We start from the raw sequence: 15,475 nt of genomic DNA, 5'->3' as shown, positions 1-15,475 counted from the left end.
CTGAATACTAGCTGAATTTTTATTTGCATCACAGTGGTAAAGGAAATATCTATTTGGTGTTGTTCTTTGTTGATAAGTGGGGCCTGCTGATGCATTATGCAGTGGGAAGAGTGGAGAAATGGATCAGTGCAGCAGTTGCCCATAGCAACCAATCAGCTTTGGGATTAATCAAATGCATTCTATAAAATGATCTATATACTACTGTATATGCTGATTGGTTGCTATGGGCAACTTCTCTATTAATTCACTTCACTGCTTAATACAACAAACCCTACAATGATTCTAATTGTTGCAGATCTAAAAACAAACACATGCATATTTTAAAGCTAATGTTCAAAGTTGTTTACCTTGCTGAATATATTATGTTTGTTTGCAGCCATAAGAAAATGTACCATTACCTTACTTTATAATTCACTATAATTAATATTGTCCACTCTTGATAGGATGTGATTAATTAGCATTGGATTTTATTTATGCTTTGTTTCTGCAGCATTTATCATTAATATTTTTCTGGTTTCTGATAAAACCACATTTATGATAATATTGAGGATACACATAAATCATATAATGTATGACTAATTGAATGACTCTATTTGTTTATAGTCACTAAATAAAATAAAAATGCACACAAAACATTTAGGACACAAAGTTTGTGATGGTAAAGGTGCACCACCAATAATCCGCCTCCCTTGGTTTTGGCACTGGGCCAGATTATTCAATTGTAGCCTACATATATCCTGCAGTCCATCTATAGCCTAACACCTTCACCACAGCACCTGAACCTTTCACAGCACATCCCTCCCCCCTTTATCGTCGGACTACCCACCGCCACAGAATAACTAAGCCCTTCTGCTGCCTCACTGAGCCCTCATACTGCCCCACTAAACTATACTGCTGCCTTACTGAGCCCATCTGCTGCCTAACTCCCACCTGCATCCTAACTGCCTCATGTGTCTGGATAAAAAGAGGTACCAGTCCATCAGGTACAACAAATTTGGTGGTGTACCTGTAATTATAGGGCAGAAATTGAAAAAATTGCCATACCTAGGCCTCTTAGAGAGCGACAGTATCTAACATTTTATTATGATTGTTACATTATCTAATTTTCCAAACAAAAAAGTTAATACAGTAGTTAAGGGAAACTCACTTGGGGAAATTTACTAAGATGTGAGTTCTTTTTTATATGGGATGTTGGTATGGGCAACCAATCAGATACTATCTATTATCTACTAGAAGGTGCTAAATAAATAAGTTGATTCTGATTGGTTGCCCATAGCAACATTCCATGTGATATAGAACTCACTTCTTCATTAATTTCCCCCAATGTATAAAAGGTTAAATACTGTACAGTGATTTTATGTACAGTATTATATGGTTTTCCTAAAGTCATATTCCATTGTACAGTGCATGAATAACCAACAGGCTGATTAGGCTGCAGCTTAGGGTGACAGGACTAAAGGGGGGGTGTGTACCTTACAGGTGACAGCTGAGGAATAAAATGAAGGCCCATTTTATTCCATGCTTCTTAGCTGATGGAACCATTACCTTATGTACACTGCCATACAGCGCCAGTTAGTCCGCCTAAAGCCAAAGGGACAGATGCACTAAGCTTCAAAAGTGATAAAATGGAGAGTGATAAAAAGCCAGCCAATCAGCTCCTACCTGCCATGTCTCAGACTGTGTTTGAAAAATGTCAGTCAGGAGCTGATTGTCTCGCTGTCTGATTGTCTGGCTGTCTATCACTCTCCATTTTATCACTTTTGAAGCTTAGTGCATCTGATCTAAAGTCTGCTTGCCACACCACAAGCATTAGATCACACTTGTCCGTTGTCTAACCATTCATGGGCATTATGAATGATGAGTCCCTGAGCATCCACACATGTGTATTTAGCAGGATTACAAGGAAAGCCACATGTGTACTAGTGAGTGTGTACACAGTGGACTCCCTACCTTTATAGTTACCTAGGGCAGCCTTCCCCTAGAATATGCCATGAATTGGTGTGGATTTATACCCTGAACCCCCATTTTATTCATTGTGAGGGTCCGGAAGATGTGATCATCCCTAGAGAGTGTTGGCTCAGAACTGGAGCCAGGTTTTGCACCTAATATTACAATGCAGTGCCTGGCTCTTGTCACTCCACAGGGTGACACCCAGGTATAGCTTGCACCCCATAGTGATGCCACTGTGTGTACACTCCTTGCACTATCTTCCAAATGGTCTCACTACATATACAAAAATTGAAACAAATTGACCATTTTGTGAGAATAGAAATTTGAGGCCAGCAGGAAATTATGATGATGCTGGGCATATTTTTATATTGAAGCCAGTGGCTGTAGCCCATTGCTAATCTGGCCCAGGTGATCATGGGACTGATGTTAGACAGAGGTGAGATCAGATGTAGTTCAAAATGGCAAAAAGAAGGAGGCCTCCAAATACCTAACTTCCGGCTATACTCTTGGACCATACATTATAGATATATCTCTGACTGGTGATTGGAATCAGACTCATACTCTGATCCTATATTGGAGAATGCAATATTTGCACCTTACTCTCTAAGGGGTAGATTTATGAAGCAGTGATAAGGGAAGAGAAGTGATACAGTGCCTGGTAACTTATCACTGGCCAATCAGCTCCTATTAACTTAACTAACTAGTAACTAATAACTTAACAGTCAGAAGCTGATTGGCCAGTGATAAAGTACCATGCACTGTATCACTTCTCCTCCCTTTACACTGCTTCATAAATCTACCACTAAGTGCATTGTTACATACCCCCCTTAAACTACTCCCACTGATAGCTATAAATCATGTCATATTCCGTTCCACATATGACACCTTGGTTAATATGAACAAAAAACTCAAAAGAGAATTCTCACACTCACAATACATAACAATATGGGGAAACCCAAACTTCCCTCCATCGCTCACCAACTCTACATTTTCAGAATGGAAATGTAAAGGCCTTTATTTAGCAACCAAACTTTTCGATCCTGGAGGTACGATATTCTCCTTTAAATCTCTGAAGAATACATATCTACCAAACAATTTTTTTTTCATGTAATTACAGGCCAGACACTACATATCCACACACATAACTCAGATATTGAACACAACAAACCCTGACCCCCTCGAGCCTGTCTTTGCTGCAGTTCAAATGAACATATATAAATCGAGAATATTGTATGATGTTATCTTAAGCTACTCTCTAGAAACACCAATGAAATCCTTGGTGGACTCATGGAACAAAGATATTCCTGAAATATTGAATCCGTCCATGCTGTTTCAATCCTTTTCGAAAACCATGAAAGTCTTACAATTAACATATCTCCAAGAAGTTCATTTTAAATCAATACATAGAATATACATTGCCCCAGCTCAAAGAAAATATATGGTGCCAAATGACTCTGGGAATTGCTACAAATGCAAAATGTCAAATGCCAAATATTTCCACTGCTTCTGGTCTTGCCATAAAATACTAAAGTTTGGGCGGAAAGTTCTAGACTATATAAACCACCTATTTTCCTTAAACTTAACACTAGACCCCCTAGCATGCCTATGTCTCAACTTTAAAAACTGAAACATCTCCTTTCAAAGTAGATCCCCCCCCCCCCCACTAATACTAACGGTCTCCAAGAAACTCATACTAATACACTGGACAGTGAAATCCACCCCTACAATTGTAGAATTAACCTCTAAACTACAACAGTTATAGTTCTTCGACAAAAGAACTGCTCTATTTAATCCAGACACTTCCGTTGACAAATTCATAAACAAATGGAGCCCATACATCAATACACTGGACTATACTACGAAAACCCAACTATTTTCCCTACTCAGCCAAGACTCATCTTAACATTGTAATTTAGAACAGGAAAAAAGGGCGATATCATCTATCTCAAGCAAAGATCATCCTCATAGTCTAATTTAACCTACTACTGATATAAGTCCCACCTCTCCTTAGTTATAGCAGTGTTAGCCAGTAGGTTGCCTTTGAATGTGTAAATATAAGATCATCCCTATCAATTTGTGATGTTATTTGATGCAGGCCCATTGGTCTCGTAAGGATATGGTGAAATGTTTGAAGAGATTTGAGTGATTACTCTACATGTTACTAGATAATCACAATAAGTTCACGCAATTATTGTATGACCCCTAATAATCGCTTGTTCATCCATCCTGATATGACTACTTATTGTCCCCAGTTTATAACTATATAGAGAAAATTACCCTAATGTGTCTTCCCGAACTCACTCTTGTCTTGTCTTATTCGTAGATATCTGTATGTCTTAAATACTATATTATTAGAATAATGTATGATAATTGATGAAGTCTATTATACCATGGAAAATATATATCATGGAACAATGTTATTGTTTACAAAAATTAATTGCACAGCTAACCTACATCTATGGATCCCCATGCAAATGTAAACCTATCTTAAATTTGGACAGATATGTATTAGACCTTCATGATTTGTTCTAATCCTTATATGTTTAAAAATTATTTAATAAAAATATTAAAACAAAATGGCAAAAAGTTATATATTCTGCCAAATATAAACCAATGTGTTTTCAAATACCTAAAATAAATATAACCTTGAAATCCTCAGCAAGCTAATTTACCATATATCGACCTTTTTAAAAGAGTTACTTTAGGTCACATCCTACATAGTATGACTATAATGGCTGACTTACTTGGACCGTGCATGGGTAGCATGAATAATCCTGCAAACGATGGCCCAGAATGGCCATTGTAGATTGGCCATATAGATTGTATTTCTCAAAACTCTTTTAATGTATTTATTCGCACCTGTACTATAACTTGCACTGTATTATGTTTGGTACTTGATTTTGTCTTATTTTATCTGTTAAGTGCCTTAAGTCGTATTGGAGAAAATGCTATATACTGTACATTTAAATGATGATGATGATGATGATGATTGTTTTAAATCTTAATTAATTTAGGAGTAATTAATTTCAATAGCCAAGCAATATAGCCACATACTGTGATTCACTTTACCACCTCTCCAAAAATTCTATAAATGTATGTATTTGAACAATAGAGCGTTATTGAATCAAAATATCTCTTAAATATACATTTTTTTTATGAATAATATAGGAAGTTACTTTTGCATTCCATTGAAAACACTAATCTCTGGAACCACCACTTTTTGCTTTAACTGAACTCCCTGTTTACATTGCTTTATATCTTTGAATCCATCTTCTAAAATAAGATATGAATGAGCAGGCAAAAAGGGCATTGTATTTTACTTACTTCTCCCAGAGACTCTTCTTATAAAAAAGGTTGTCTTACTGTGAAGTCAGATGCTAATTAGCTTCAACTTGAAGCCTTTCTCTAGTTCAGTGAAATTTAATTCCCTATAGTTCATAAAGGCAGATCAAAATAGCCTTGTATAATACCTACAGTATATTTCTTACTAGTGAAATGTGTTCTAGTTTTATAAAATGTCAAGTGTCGCAATAAGATATGTACATATATTACAACTGCATTCTGAAAAGTGTTACAAAAATGGTATTGATTAATGCACAAGTTATGAGTATTCTAAGGTCATCTAATTTTTGTCAACAGTATAAAAAAAATACTGCACAGTATATACCCTAATTTAATAGTACTGATTATATTACATGGCTTACTTACTGTAAGGAAACTGTAAGTCAACAGGGCATAATTAATAGGGTCCGAGATGCTGGTAGTACAGGATACTAGCTGACCTTAGACTTGTAGATGTTTGCCAAAGTCGGACCCTATATATATATATATATATATATATATATATATATATATATGTAGGCGATGGCGCGGCACTCGTGGCAACTTGTAATAAACACTCAGACACCTCTTGGTGGAGACTTCAACGTTTCAATCACAGAGATTTTCGTCAGGTACTTCCTGACGAAAATCCCTGTGATTGAAACGTTGAAGTCTCCACCAAGAGGTGTCTGAGTGTTTATTACAAGTTGCCACGAGTGCCGCGCCATCGCCTACATGTGTTTGCTGTGTTCAGCTACGCTGGCACCGGGCCAAGTTTTCTTCTATATGTGAGTGCCGGATCCCCTGGAAATCTATATATATATATATATATATATATATATATATATATATTTTTGTGGGTGCGGCACTCGGCGCTGGATGCAATAAATAAACACCAACAACAGTGGTACGACAACGTTTCAGTTGTATTGTCACAACTTTTTTCAAGTTGTGACTTGAAAAAAGTTGTGACAATACAACTGAAACGTTGTCGTACCACTGTTGTTGGTGTTTATTTATTGCATCCAGCGCCGAGTGCCGCACCCACCAAAAATCTGTACATTCATTATTGTGCAGGCACCGGCCACAGTTACCTGTTTGTATTGGGAGTGCCGGACCTCTGGATACTATATATATATATATATATATATATATATATATATATATATATATATATATATATATATATACACATATATATATATATATATATATATATATATATATATATATATATCCACACAGAGAGACCACACTCTTGTGTGGCAAATATATATATATGCCTTATTAACTTTATTAAGGACACATATCACTAGAAATCCTATATTATAAAAGATTGATGCTGCTCCTCCTTACTTTTATGGGGGAATTCAAGTGTTTTTGCGCACAGCAGCCCCCAGATGGCACAGGACTGAGCAATTCAAGTGTTGCTCCTTTTGGGTGTGGACATCTGGCGGTGCAATTATTACTTTTATGTTGTTCCATTATTTGGACAGGCTAGTAACAAGTAAGTATACTGTACAGTATGTAACTAGAAAGTAATATACTGTACACAGGGCCATATAAACCCACAACCAGGCCCCTAGGCATTCAGGCATTTTGCCCCGCCCCCCCCCCCCCCACCCCTGTGGTACTTAATTATTTCAGACCAATACATGTGTCATTACTTATGCTGTTAGAGAGCCAGCCCTAGCTAATATGATGTCTTAGGCAAGTGTTTGGTTGATGCCCTTTAGCATCAATGCTAGATCTACCTCTGAACAAGCACATCTCTCCCAAAACAGCACTGATCACCCAGGAGCCCAGTTCAAAGCAGCAGTCAGTAATAACCGTCACCCCTCACACACAGAAATCCTTATATGGGTGTCCTTTGCCAGCAAATGTAATGGCACCCCCAACTCTTCATAGGGACAGCTTGCACTAAATGTGCACAGCTCAAAAAAGGGGAGGTGTTCTTCCTGGGAATGAGCACAACGACACAATAGTAGCCCCAATTCAAATTATGCCACACAGTATAAATTTTAACATATTACACAATAGTGTCCCATATTCATGTTACATCAAGCAGTAATGCCGTTAATGCATATTATGCCACACTGTGTTGCTGCATATTCACAATACACAACAATGTATTGCAACTGTATTTCTCCTTATTCACAATGTACCAAAACATGTTGCTTTTTATTAACAGTAAAAAATATCATATTTCTCTTATTACTCATTAAACTACACATAAGTGTTCTTCATACACATTACATCACACAGTAGTCCCCCTTATACACATAATGCCACACAGATGGGATGTCACGGCACGCCAGTGCTACAAATGATTATGGCATTTGTAGTGCCTTTTATACACATAATGCCACACAGTAATTGTGCCCCTTATATATTATGCCATAATATAGCTAACACAGCATAATATAACTAACACATTAGTAGTGTCCTTATACACATAATACCACACAGTCATATCCTTTCCTCATATACCACATATTATTATATCCCAACCTTCTCATCCCCTGCATAACACTCATCCAGGAGTTAGTTATTGCAGGCCTCCATGACCAGTGCCCATTTTTGGAATTGCCCACTGCTATCAAAGCTGCGTGGTCAATTGTATGAGCTGCTGCCTGATTGGAGCTTAGAAGAGAGCTCTGATCATGATAGGCAGACAAAGCTGCTGGCACCATCCACAACTCTCCCACAATTCTCCATTGCCCCTTCAAGTTAGGCTTAGAAAGCTTTCCCCTATGCATTTCAAAAGCCCTAGGCACCATGCTTCCCAACTGTCCCACCGTTAGCGGGACAGTGCAATTTTCTAGCAATGTTCTGAGGTTGCACACATAGGCCACAGTGTGGAAAGGAGGTGCGTTGAGGGAACCACTCACCAGCTACTCTGTTGTGTGAGTTGAGAGTTATAGATATCAGGTGCATACACATTCCATCTATTTATAGTGTAGGGCCAGAGCCTGGGGGCAACCCAGCATCTCAGAACTAGTGGTACCACTAGACACTGTCCATTTCATGTATGCTCCATCTCCTTTTCAGACACATGTGTGCCATTAGAGCATGCAGTTTCCCCCTTCCCATACCTGCCTTATTGGAAAGTACTGTATGCCATACATAGTATTGGTCTTTTGAGATAAATAAAAGTAAAAAATTGGTCCATAGCAACCAATCAGAATTCTAACTGTCATACTACTAGATAAATGACAGTTAGAACCTACAGTTATTAGCTGTCATGGCCAACCCGTGCACTTTATAAGGTCAAAACTTCAAGAGAGATAAAGTGCCATATCCACCTTTTAATTAAAGATTTGATTTAAACAGACAGGAAATAAAACAGACAGAAACATGTCCCTACTGCTCCTCGTACTTGCCTACCCTCGCAGAATTGCCAAGCAGGTCCCGAAAATTGAGTCCTCCAATTGGCTCCATGGAAAGGTGGGCAAGTAGGCAAGTATCCTGCTTCTATATTATTATTATTATTATTATTATTATTATTATTATTATTAGTATTATAATAATACATAAACTTTTTAGATAATTACATTAGATCATTCCACAGTTGAGCGTATAATGAAACTGGTCTAGTTTCTTCAATCACAGCACCCTAGAGTACCAGCTTATTTCTTTTTAGGGCACCCCTAGTATAAACTTTTTTTATACTGTAAATATGAAAAGAAATTGTGCCTACCTGTCATCTTTAGGGTCAGTTATGTAATGGTGCACAGTGGTGCTTCTGATTGTTAATATGCTTTATGATTGGCTGCCACTAGCACTGGGTTTGCCTATCACTTTGACCATAAATAATAAAATTTGGTCTTGGACCACCCACCTGATCAGGACCAGATTAACATTCGGGCGGATGTAGCTGCAGCTTGAGGCCTCCACATAGAAATAGGTCATGGCAGAATGATGACACCAGCTGCCACATGGTTTGCCATAAATATAAAGTATTAAAATTGCATATCTATTTTACACATTTTTGTACTTTTATATATGTAGGGGACACTGGGGCTTATAGTGTGGGGGTTCTACTACATTGGCCTCACCGCATCCTCTTTCCTTAACAGGCCCTTGAACATTTTCAGCTCTAGGCATATTATGCCCTTAAGCCAGCACCCATTTAAGAGCTTTGCTGCACCCCAGGGTGCCCAGGCATACAGTTTGGGAACCACTGATATAGATTATAAACAATAACTAGAGTACCAAGTCTGGGGGGCAAAGCTAGAACACCCAGACAAGGTGCATATAACAGAGAACATTCAATCACAGTACACATAATGCCCTGTTTAGAATAGATATTAGACCAAAGTTAATAGCTTGCAGGTTGCAGGAAAGTGCCCATGTTTTTGTATTTTAGCTGCATGATTTAACATCGCAATTGTTTTAAAGGTAAAAAATAAAGCTGGTTTCAATATTGTTAATAAACTGATGAAATATATACACTTGGTATGGCCTCCAGCTGAAACTACACATCCCAGCATGCCATGCCATAGTTTTAACATTCCCTGTGGCAAAGCACGATGAGACTTGTAGTTTTAGAACAGCTGGAGGGCCATAGGGGGTTATTCTGGTTCACTCCTTCTGGCAAATTCCTTCTCAAATGGACAAAACCATGTGCCCTGCAGGTGGGGTAGATGTTACTTGTGCAGAGAGAGTTAGATTTGGGTGGGGTTTTACTTCAAAGTGAGATCTATATTGCAGTGTAATAATAAAGCAGTCAGTATTTTCTCTGCACAGAAACAAAATAACTCACCCAAATCTAATTCTCTCTGCACATTTTACATCTGCCCCCCTGCAGTGCACATGGGTTTGTCCATCTAAGAAGGAATTTGCCAGAAGGAGTGAACCAGAATAACCCCCATAGTTTGGCCTTGCCTGATCTACACTTTCCACGACTCTTAGGCCTGTAGTCCCCACACTGTGAGACAGTAATGCTGACCACTGTGCTATGGATACAGTGTTACTAGGTTTGCAATGCAAATTAAATTATATTATTTGTTGAAAATGAATACAGTGATCATTTTAAGAGTCTATCATAAATGACAATAAGTCCATAAGAACTGTGTTGAAACGCATTTAGTTATGCTAAGTTCTTATAACCAGGGGCCAAACTTCGAAACTTGTCCACAATGCATATTATGTATATTAATGTTATTTTTATTGTTACACATTCATTTTAGCAAAACATTATTATTAAACACATGACATCAGTATACTATGTATTTACTTGCAAGGTATAATAGTTGGAATCAGATGCATGGTTTACATCATTTATGTCTCAGGCAAAGTAGTAAAGCAAATAGAATGAGAACTATTAAAAGGTGACAAAGCTGAGTACATAACCCTGTCAAATGTGGAGATCGAAATGGCTCAGAGCATAAATGCTTTACAAACATTGCTTGAGTGCACCTGAGCTGAACTGTGACAGAGAAGTACTGCTGTTTGAAATGAGAGCTCCATATTGATCTGTGTAGCTTATTGCCAGTCTAAAACTTAGAGCTAGCCTTTTATTACAAGGCTTCTAATAGGATATTTAGGCTTGTAACCTACAGCAGCCAATCCCATTACGGTAGTATTTTTTTTTCTTTTCCTAAACTTAATTTAAAAAAAAATGACAGAACAATATGTCTCTTTACAGTATGTAGAGCACAATGGCCTTCCTTGTACATCCAGGTGACGGTGTCATTATGAATGACTACAACATGAGTGGCAGATTGTTCTACGTAAAAAGCCAAGGGGGTTATATTGGGAAACTGTCAAACACAGAACTACTCTGTTAAGTATGCAAAATTTACCAGGTCAATTAGTACTGCATTGAACTATAAAAATGTTTCCTAATAAGGTTTGTGTTAAATGTTTTCAATTAAGTACCCTCAATTAAACCCAACTACTCTACAATTCTGCGACACACAGATTATACTCCTGCTGCCTTAAATGAACAAGTGTCAAAACCCTAATTAAATTTAGTGAAAGCAGACACAGATACTAATAATCATTACTGATTTCTTGATGCATACTTTCATCTCATCTTTAAAATGCAAAACTCCCAGTGTGAACAGATATGCAATCAATATACGATAGACATACAGATAATCCATTCATATTATTTGCATCCGTATTCAGTGATCCTGTTGAACAACATACTATATTGGAATCTGTTGGTACTTTAGGGAAACTAATATTATACACAAGTCTACTATGTGCAATTATTCACATTGATGGTGAAGACTAAATACTGTAGGTTTAGATTATTATGTAAAACCTAGTAGTATAAGATTATTAAAATATCTTATATTAGGAAAATAAGAACACAGAATGATGCATTACAAATGTCTATGGCCTGTATATGTATTGAATTAATTAAAGCTTAAATGTATTTATAGCATTAAGCAAAACCAGGTGAAACCAGTTACCATCCACGGAAGGTAGTTATTTGTACATGCAGTCCCCATCAGAGTCTATATTTTATTATACCATTGTTTTACATAAAATCATTGTTGTATTATTTTTATTTTAAATTTTCAATGCCAGATAAAAATGTGGTCTCTTTGTATGACCTTGATGGTGACATATATGTTTAAGCAACACAGTATGACCAACTCAGGCAATAATATCAAACAATTAAAATAAATAACATTTTCAAGGTGAAAAAAAACCCCCATCAAATTTCTATATATGTTAATCCATCCCAAATAAGTGATCATTTCCAAGTGTCTGTGTGAACATATAGGACAAAAGGGTTTCATATATCTGTGGCAATTATTTATTGACTTTCATTTGCATTTCTTGTAAGATTGATGTCCTGAACTTTAAGACTAATGGGAAATCCACTGCAACTGTGTTGGGAATAGCTGTCAATAATTTCATTGCAATAACACAATACCCTACATTCTGAAGACCTGGTTTCTAATTAGCTAAGTCAACACCTAATCATTGAGCAGGTGACTGAGGTGATTGGATGTTCCGTACAAGAGTACTCAAATATATCAAAGTATTTAAGAAATGCATCTGATAAAGAATGTTTACACAGTACTGTAATCCAAAAGAGATTAGTATTTTCCACATTTTTAATTGAACAACCATGATTTTACTGATGACAAATTCTGGTTAGGCACTAAAACTAAACGTGTTTCAGCTTTTCAGTAATATTGTACTCGATTGACTGCACAAGCCTCGAATATATGTGACTGGGAAGGCCGCAACTGAGTAATGGTACCCATGAAACAGGTATTGGACTTAAGATATAGAATAAATGGCTCTCTTTGAGACCTTTAACAGTATATACATCAAACTACATCTTTCAAATAAGTGACCACTACAGAGAATGTTGAAAAAGAAGTGTACACACTACCACCTTGTGGATTAATCTTAAAAGGACAGATGTTGTTCCTTGTAGCTGTAAAAAGCTCCTTTTGGTGTTCTATAATAAAAGGTATGGCCAGAAATAGAGTAACAGCTAAGCATAAACCTCTGTGTGTCCTAAAATCGTTCATGTCCTAGTTGACCTCATGTACATCTATAAAAATAGCAATTAAAAATACTATGCCACATCTAGACTGAGTCATTTTGATTTACTTTTTACTTATAGGAATTCATTGTGGATTAAGTGCAAATGCTCACATGGATTATTGTAATCACTATTTGATCTCAAAATGTTTATGTGACTTAAACCGTAATGAGGGAGAAAGCTAAAGAGAACTTGTTAGGGAACGATACTGTACACAAGATAGCACACATTGACCTCTGCTGAAGATCATTTAATGTCACAATATGTGGCAAATCCTAGCAGAAAAAGATTGAGTAATATCATATTTCACAGTGGGTGGTCGATTAATGTCAATGAAGCCTTTGATTTAGCTACATAGAAACACTGGTCAATTGCCAATTCATGATTCACAAGGTCCATATGCCACCAGATTTCATGACAAGTTGCTGCAATGATCTTGTAGATGCAAACAGACAATCAAAGTGCAATATGGAAGTGGAAATCATCTAATATCCCCCTGTCTCCTATAGACCAGACAAGCAGTATCCTGTCCTTTATTGGTTAATGTTTCACCGTTATAGCTGCAAGTGAACAGGATCAATACAATCATACCCGACTTCAAACAAATACACAGAAAACTGCCTAGGTGTCTCAGAAGATCCCCAGCTAGGAAGATGCAACACTAGGAACAGACATAATAGAGTAGCATTGCACTCAACCTGCAGTATTAAAGCAATGTGCCTGCAGTAGAACCATAGGATAACGCTTCATTTCCCTGTACAGAATGCTTTAGATGGGGTGCATCCTAGTACAGGGATTAAAATCCCTACATTGTTAAAAAAAAAAAAAAAAAAGCACTGCATCACTGTTGCACTTTATCTGTCATTCAAATGGGATTTTTATTTTCCTTCTGTAGTTCTTCCAATTCAAAGATATCCTGCTGGCTAGTCAGTAGCCACTTGCTAGATCCCACTGCATGAAAGGCAGCAGGGGACCTCAAAGTCTCTTCTTCTTCTCCTCAGTGTCATGCAACACAGTATAATATCTGCAAAACCAGATCAGCCATGCAGCTTAAAACAAACTGAGGTGAGGGGGAACTACTATACCCGTCATTCTTGGGGGTGGGGTATCCAATAAGCAGGAGATAATCAAGTTATGAAGGGGAATTGCGTTCACACATTTCACATTGCATACAAGCATTGAAACAGTGGGCGTGCAGAATCCTTTAATGCACCAGTGACTGTGGCTATATTTTGGAGGGATATTTTACAGACTGCGTTATTTTTCTTCTTTTCTTCTTTTTTTTTTACTTTTTTTTTCTATTAGGCGAATCAGACTGTAAAGCACGTCCTGGTCCTATATTCAGAATGGCAAGCAATGTGTTGCAATAGGCAAGGTGCAGTCTAGCAATAAAATAGACAGCACATACACCATGCCTTAGCTTGTGAGTGCAGATTATTTCTAAACATTTCACTTCTTTCCACAAATTAATAAGATCAAAGTATAAAAACAAAAAGCAAAACCGAATCTACAGTACATTTGTTTCACTGGTGATAACAGACTGGCACTGCAACATCCTTTAAGTCAAAGTGTATCAAATGATCAGATACAGTATCTCTGCTGTAACAGGATATGGCAACAATAATCCTTGTTTGCTTTGGTTAACCAACATCTCCAAATGCTTTGAAATGTCTTTTCCTCCTAGATCCCTAACAAGAGTATTGGGATTGCGATTCTCATTGGTATTATTTCATATTACAGTGCAGAATAGGGTTTCATTTGTATGATGAGACTGATCTGCTACTTTGTAAACACCACACACAACCACAGCTCTTTCCATTGAGGCGACTGCAGCAAAATGATCATTACTGCCCAGAACACACATACAGTACTGTATCTGACTAGGACACAGTGTAGAGCACAAGGGAAAAGTATTGACTCGCAGCCATAGGGGAAAAGTAGTCACAAAAAAAGGACTGCAGTATAGCTCTTTCCAAGCACACTTGGCTAAACTAGCATACAAATTGCATTTAAACGTCTGCTAGGCGCCTTACCTTGACAAAGCAGAAAGGATGATCGTGCACACAGTGTCTTCTGCAAAGCAGGCTCCTTACACAGAGAAATGAATAAACATATTTGTTGGAATCCAAGGCAGTCTTGCAGTCCAAAGGAATGTAATAACCAGAGAAAAAAGAAAACGCTGTCTTGATGGCAGGAGAAAAGCTGTAGAGCCGTTCAGCATGAAAATTCATTACCATCAGTGTGAGGATAGAGGAGGGTTTGCAAGTAAAGAGCAGTGATTGCCTATGCAGAGACGGAGAGAGACCGATCTGCAAGAGATTGAGGAGGGAGAGAGGACCAGGCTGTACCAGTCCTTCTCCCACAGCTATTGGTGCAAACTGAATGAAATTTACAAAGCCAGCAACCAATAGATTGCTGCAGTGTGCATCATCACTACATAAACCATATCTCCATCTACACCTAATGCACAGAGCAGCTCATTCTAGTGCACAGAATAATCACCGTGTTTTGTAGGAGGGAACAGAAGAGGTATGGTGTATTATACCAGGGTGTGTGTACATATGTTAGTAAACAGCTAAGTGACACTTAAGATGGTTTGATTTATTTTTATTTTAACAGCCCCCTAAAGTGCCATACATGTTACTGTCAGTTGGTTGACTTTGCACTATTTATGTGTTTGTTTAA

General features: G+C 37.5%; 1 protein-coding gene across 2 annotated transcripts in view; it reads right to left on the bottom strand.

The window, feature by feature from the left end:
• The window catches only part of NLGN4X (neuroligin 4 X-linked), a 333,651-nt gene extending 318,420 nt beyond the window's left edge, over window positions 1–15,231 (bottom strand). Inside the window, exon 1 of one of the 2 annotated variants that reach the window (XM_083172573.1) lies at window positions 14,824–15,231. The gene's annotated coding sequence lies outside the window, so the exon portion shown is untranslated. The remainder of the gene's footprint in view (window positions 1–14,823) is intronic. The other variant, XM_083172574.1, reaches the window with a different exon arrangement.
• Between the last annotated feature and the right edge of the window lie 244 nt (window positions 15,232–15,475).

Source organism: Crinia signifera, chromosome 2, assembly GCF_055691185.1.
Source record: "Crinia signifera chromosome 2, ASM5569118v1, whole genome shotgun sequence".
Lineage (NCBI taxonomy): Eukaryota > Metazoa > Chordata > Amphibia > Anura > Myobatrachidae > Crinia > Crinia signifera.
Note: the sequence above shows the minus strand (reverse complement) of the source record. Positions and strands in the feature narration are given on the sequence as shown.